Raw genomic sequence first — 6000 nt, 5'->3', positions numbered from 1 at the left:
GACTAGAACAATAATGTCTTTTCATGCTCTCTCCTTTAGTGATAGTCAAAAATGTCAGAACGCTGGTTTAATGAGAACCCCGTTGTCCTGACTTTGGATATTATAAGGAGCCTACAACATGTCTCAGCTGATGTCTAGAGAACACACAACTTGCCTTACTTTACAGGAGCTATTTCTGCAGGCTTCACCTCTATGAATGAGGAAAGCAATTCCTATAATTGGATACTTGTTTTACTTCCACTTCCCTGCATAGTTATAAAGCCCTGCAAGCGAGCATCCAGGTGCCCGCCCGCTCCTCGGACAGGTATGTTTGGTTTGCTTTTGCTGACATCATACGATTACAAGTTACTAAGGTAGCAACTACAAACACTTCATTCACAGGCAGCTCTGAAGCACCTAACAATATTGGACAGACACGATAACTGAACTCTATGTGTGGAGCAGATTACATGGTAAGTCACATTCATTATTAATCACATTAAGGGTACATATACATGGGAGGTTTACAAAGTTGTGCCCAAGATTCTCATCCACAACTCAGATTAGACAACACTTTGACCTCCTGTGCTGAATACCGCATATTGACATGTGCTATACTCGTCTGGAAATCAAACAAGAATAGGACATGCCGAGATCTTTTTTTATTCAAACTATTGTCCCAGTAAAAAAAAGAGTCCATGTGCATACAGCCATTCAAATGAACGAGTGCTATTTGCATCAGATTTTCAGGGCGGCATCACACGAGGCTATGTGCAAAAATGCTCACAGCAGCGTATTTGCAAATGGACGAGGTTTGAAGAGGTACACAATGTGTGATCTGTGCGGGTCTGCACATAGTACTGTACACTTTGGGCACACAAGGACAGTTCACGCACGCACATGACACACCCTTTCTGTGGATTTAATAGATAGACATACCCTTTCCATTGATTTCATGGCTATTGAAAGCCTAATGAGCTCCAGATGTGTTCCTTTCCCTGTGTTTTGCACAGTGTCGCACCCTTCCGTTTGTGTATTTTTGCACCTCCCGTAGGCTATGGGATTTTTGCTGTGCAAAACATAGGAAAATATAGCAAAAGGCACACGCAAAACACGCCTAATGAATATACTATATAATCATGGAAAGGGGAGCTGTACATCAATTCTGCATACTAGTAACTATATGTCAACAAGACTTTGTACTTCAATATTCGCACCCAGCTATGGGGCAGAACATCAGAGTGCTGTGTGTGAATTCAGTTCCTTACTGCCTCAACAATAGGAGAACAAAAAGAAGAGAAACTGCACCACAGATGTTCTAATGAAACAAAAACTTTTTTTTTACTTTATTTTATTGCATTTCAAAAATGTATTTACTTTAGGAACATTTCAGACATTTTGTCCTTGTTCAGCCAGGAGGGTATAGAATTCAGCCAAGGTGAAACCCTCTGCTTTCTAGGCTTGAGGAATGGACACACAGACGTATTCGTCATACATTATATATTGTGTAAACACATTATATATATATATATATATATATATATATATATATATATATATATATATATATATATATACTAGCTGATATACCCGGCTTCGCCCGAGTTAATTTGGTACTGGTGTTTATCTGGTGTTCACACGGAAAATCTTATGAAGTCGTGCTTACTTTAGAGATACCGGAAAAACATATGTTCACCATTTTGCATAATTCTCTGCGTTACCCAGGAAACACCACGTGGAGGTAACTATGTGATGTTTACTTTATATAAAATGACATCAGGAAGTGAGAGAATTAGATTACGTACATAAAATTTGGACACTAATTCTTTTGCGCATAGAATTGAATAATCAAGTTGAGACCCATTAACTTTTCCTATTTATGACATAATCAATGCTCGTGCCAAATTTCCCGTTTCTATGACACCGGAAAGTGAAAAAATTACACTCCACACGTAAAATTTGGACGCTAATTCTTTTGCGCATAGAATTGAATAATCGAGTTGGGACCTATGAACTTTTCCTATTTATGACATAATCAATGCTCGTGCCAAATTTCCCGTTTCTATGACACCGGAAAGTGAGAAAATTAGATTCCGCACGTAAAATTTTGGACGCTAATTCTTTTGCGCATAGAATTAAATAATCGAGTTGGGACACATTAACTTTTCCTATTTATGACATAATCAATGCTCCTGCCAAATTTCCCGTTTCTATGACACCGGAAAGTGAAAAAATTACATTCCGCACGTAAAATTTCGACGCCAATTCTTTTGCGCTAGAATTGAATAATCGAGTTGGGACCCATTAACTTTTCCTCTTTATGACATAATCAATGCTCCTGCCAAATTTCACGTTTCTATGACACCGGAAAGTGAAGAAATTACATTCCGTACGTAAAATTTGGACACTAATTCTTTTGCGCATAGAATTGAATAATGGAGTTGGGACCCATTAGCTTTTCCTATTTATGACATAATCAATGCTCGTGCCAAATCTCCCGTTTCTATGACACCGGAAAGTGAAAAAATTACATTCCGCACGTAAAATTTGGACGCTAATTCTTTTGCACATAGAATTAAATAATCGAGTTGGGACCCATTAGCTTTTCCTATTTATGACATAATCAATGCTCGTGCCAAATTTCCTGTTTCTATGACATCGGGAAGTGAGAAAATTAGATTCCGTACGTAAAATTTGGACACTAATTCTTTTGCGCATAGAATTGAATACTGGAGTTGGGACCCATTAGCGTTTCCTATTTATGACATAATCAATGCTCGTGCCAAATTTCCCGTTTCTATGACACCGGAAAGTGAAAAAAATTACATTCCGCACGTAAAATTTGGACGCCAATTCTTTTGCGCTAGAATTAAATAATCGAGTTGGGACCCATTAGCTTTTCCTATTTATGACATAATCAATGCTCGTGCCAAATTTCCTGTTTCTATGACAACGGGAAGTGAGAAAATTAGATTCCATACGTAAAATTTGGACGCTAATTCTTTTGCGCATAGAATTGAATAATGGAGTTGGGACCCATTAGCGTTTCCTATTTATGACATAATCAATGCTCGTGCCAAAATTCACGTTTCTATGACACCGGAAAGTGAGATAATTAGATTCCGTACGTAAAATTTTGACGCTAATTCTTTTACGCATAGAATTAAATAATCGAGTTGGGACCCATTAACTTTTCCTATTTATGACATAATCAATGCTCCTGCCAAATTTCGAGTTTCTATAACACCGGGAAGTGAGAGAATTAGATTCCGTACGTAAAATTTGGACACTAATTCTTTTGCGCATAGAATTGAATAATCGTGTTGGGACCCATTAACTTTTCCCATTTATGACATAATCAATGCTCGGGCCAAATTTTAAGTTTCTATGACATTGGAAAGTGACAGATTTAGATTACGTACGTAAAATTTCGACGCCAATTCTTTTGCGCTAGAATTGAATAATCGAGTTGGGACCCAATTACTTTTCCTATTTTGGAGATAATCTATGCGTGTGCCAAATTTCATGTTTCTACGACATCGGGAAGTTGGAGAACTTTTGGCGAGTCAGTCAGTCAGTCAGCGAGTGAGTCAGTGAGGGCTTTCATCTTTATATATATATATATATATATATATATATATACACATATATTTAGCGCTGCGGAATAATTTGGCGCTATACAAATAAAGATTATTATTATATTTATATTATATATATATATATATATATATATATATATATATATAATCATTGTATGTATAACAAAAGGGATGAGTTATATATATATATACACTAGCTGATATACCCGGCTTCGCCCGAGTTAATTTGGTACTGGTGTTTATCTGGTGTTCACACGGAAATCTTATGAAGTCGTGGTTACTTTAGAGATACCGGAAAAACATATGTTCACCATTTTGCGTAGTTCTCTGTGTTACCCAGGAAACACCATGGGAGGTAACCATGCGACGTTTCCTTTATATAAAATGACATCAGGAAGTGAGAGAATTAGATTCCATACGTAAAATGTGGACGCTAATTCTTTTGCGCTTAGAATTGAACAATCAAGGTGGGACCAATTAGCTTTTCCTATTTATGACATAATCAATGCGCATGCCAAATTTCACGTTTCTATGACACCGGAAAGTAAGAAAATTACATTCCGCACGTAAAATTTGGACGCTAATTCTTTTGCGCATAGAATTGAATAATCGAGTTGGGAGCCATTAGCTTTTCCTATTTATGACATAATCAATGCTCCTGCCAAATTTCATGTTTCTATGACACTGGAAAGTGAGAAAAATACATTCCATATGTAAAATTTTGACGCTAATTATTTCGCGCATAGAATTGAATAATCCAGTTGGGACCCATTAGTTTTTCCTATTTATGACATAATCAATGCCCGTGCCAAATTTCGAGTTTCTATGACACCGGGAAGTGAAAAAATTAGATTCCGTACGTAAAATTTGGACGCTAATTCTTTTGTGCATAGAATTGAATAACCGAGTTGGGACCCATTAACTTTTCCTATTTATGACATATTCAATGCCCGTGCCAAGTTTTAAGTTTCTATGACATTGGGAAGTGAGAGATTTAGATTACGTACGTAAAATTTCGACGCCAATTCTTTTGCGCTAGAATTGAATAATCGAGTTGGGACCCAATTACTTTTCCTATTTTGGAGATAATCTATGCTCGTGCCAAAATTCATGTTTCTACGACATCGGGAAGTTGGAGAACTTTTGGCGAGTCAGTCAGTCAGTGAGTGAGTCAGTGAGGGCTTTCAGCTTTATATATATAGATATACTAGCTGATATACCCGGCTTCGCCCGAGTTAATTTGGTACTGGTGTTTATCTGGTGTTCACACGGAAAATCTTATGAAGTCATGGTTACTTTAGAGATACTGAGGAAAAACATATGTTCACCATTTTGCATAGTTCTCTGCGTTACCCAGGAAACACCATGTGGAGGTAACCATGCGACGTTTCCTTCATATAAAATGACATCAGGAAGTGAGAGAATTAGATTACGTACATAAAATTTGGACACTAATTCTTTTGCGCTTAGAATTGAATACTCGAGTTGGGACCTATTAACTTTTCATATTTATGACACAATCAATGCTTGTGCCAAATTTCCCGTTTCTATGACACCGGAATGTGAGAAAATTAGATTCCGTACGTAAAATTTGGACGCTAATTCTTTTGCGCATAGAATTGAATAATCGAGTTGGGACCCATTAGCTTTTCCTATTTATGACATAATCAATGCTCGTGCCAAATTTCCCGTTTCTATGACACCGGAAAGTGAGAAAATTACATTCCGCACGTAAAATTTCGCCGCCAATTCTTTTGCGCTTAGAATTGAATACTCGAGTTGGGACCTATTAACTTTTCATATTTATGACACAATCAATGCTTGTGCCAAATTTCCCGTTTCTATGACACCGGAAAGTGAAGAAATTACATTCCGCACGTAAAATTTGGACGCTAATTCTTTTGCGCATAGAATTGAATAATCGAGTTGGGACCCATTAGCTTTTCCTTTTTATGACATAATCAATGCTCCTGCCAAATTTCACGTTTCTATGACATTGGGAAGTGAGAGATTTAGATTATGTACGTAAAATTTTGACGCCAATTCTTTTGCGCATAGAATTGAATAATCGAGTTGGGACCCATTAACTTTTCCTATTTATGACATAATCAATGCTCGTGCCAAATTTCCCGTTTCTATGACATTGGGAAGTGAGTTATTTAGATTATGTACGTTAAATTTCGATGCCAATTCTTTTGCGCTAGAATTGAATAATCGAGTTGGGACCCAATTTATTTTCCTATTTTGGAGATAATCTATGCTTGCGCCAAATTTCATGTTTCTACGACATCGGGAAGTTGGAGAACTTTTGGCGAGTCAGTCAGTCAGTCAGTCAGTCAGTCAGTCAGTGAGTCAGTGAGTCAGTGAGTCAGTGAGGGCTTTCAGCTTTATATATATAGATATAATATGTGTGTATAACTCA

General features: G+C 37.1%; 1 protein-coding gene across 1 annotated transcript in view; it reads left to right on the top strand.

Annotated features, from left to right (window-relative positions):
- The first annotated feature begins 370 nt into the window (after positions 1-370).
- The window catches only part of LOC136612292 (tetratricopeptide repeat protein 24-like), a 75079-nt gene continuing 69449 nt past the window's right edge, over positions 371-6000 (top strand). The window contains exon 1 of the mRNA XM_066592538.1: positions 371-452. The gene's annotated coding sequence lies outside the window, so the exon portion shown is untranslated. The remainder of the gene's footprint in view (positions 453-6000) is intronic.

Source organism: Eleutherodactylus coqui, chromosome 2 (assembly GCF_035609145.1).
Source record: "Eleutherodactylus coqui strain aEleCoq1 chromosome 2, aEleCoq1.hap1, whole genome shotgun sequence".
Lineage (NCBI taxonomy): Eukaryota > Metazoa > Chordata > Amphibia > Anura > Eleutherodactylidae > Eleutherodactylus > Eleutherodactylus coqui.
This window is presented reverse-complemented; position numbering and strand designations above follow the sequence as displayed.